This window comes from Phaethon lepturus, unplaced genomic scaffold (assembly GCF_000687285.1).
Source record: "Phaethon lepturus isolate BGI_N335 unplaced genomic scaffold, ASM68728v1 scaffold28088, whole genome shotgun sequence".
Taxonomy (NCBI): domain Eukaryota; kingdom Metazoa; phylum Chordata; class Aves; order Phaethontiformes; family Phaethontidae; genus Phaethon; species Phaethon lepturus.
Window position 1 is genome coordinate 13,933 of NW_010560190.1, and position 210 is coordinate 14,142.

Here is a 210-nt window from a genome sequence, read left to right on the forward strand (position 1 = left end):
ACCTCCCTGGGGACCAGCCGCTTGGGAATCAGCAGTTAGGTTTACTCGGGTCATCCTAAAGCAAAATAAGGAGTGGGGTGAAGGCAAGCAAAAAGAGATGTAGAGACGTAGCAATGGCACCTACGGTAGGAAAATTTTTGCTGCACTGGTGTGTCCTGGGTGGCCAAAGGTGAGGGGCCAGGAGCTCTTTTCCATCCCAGTCCTACCACC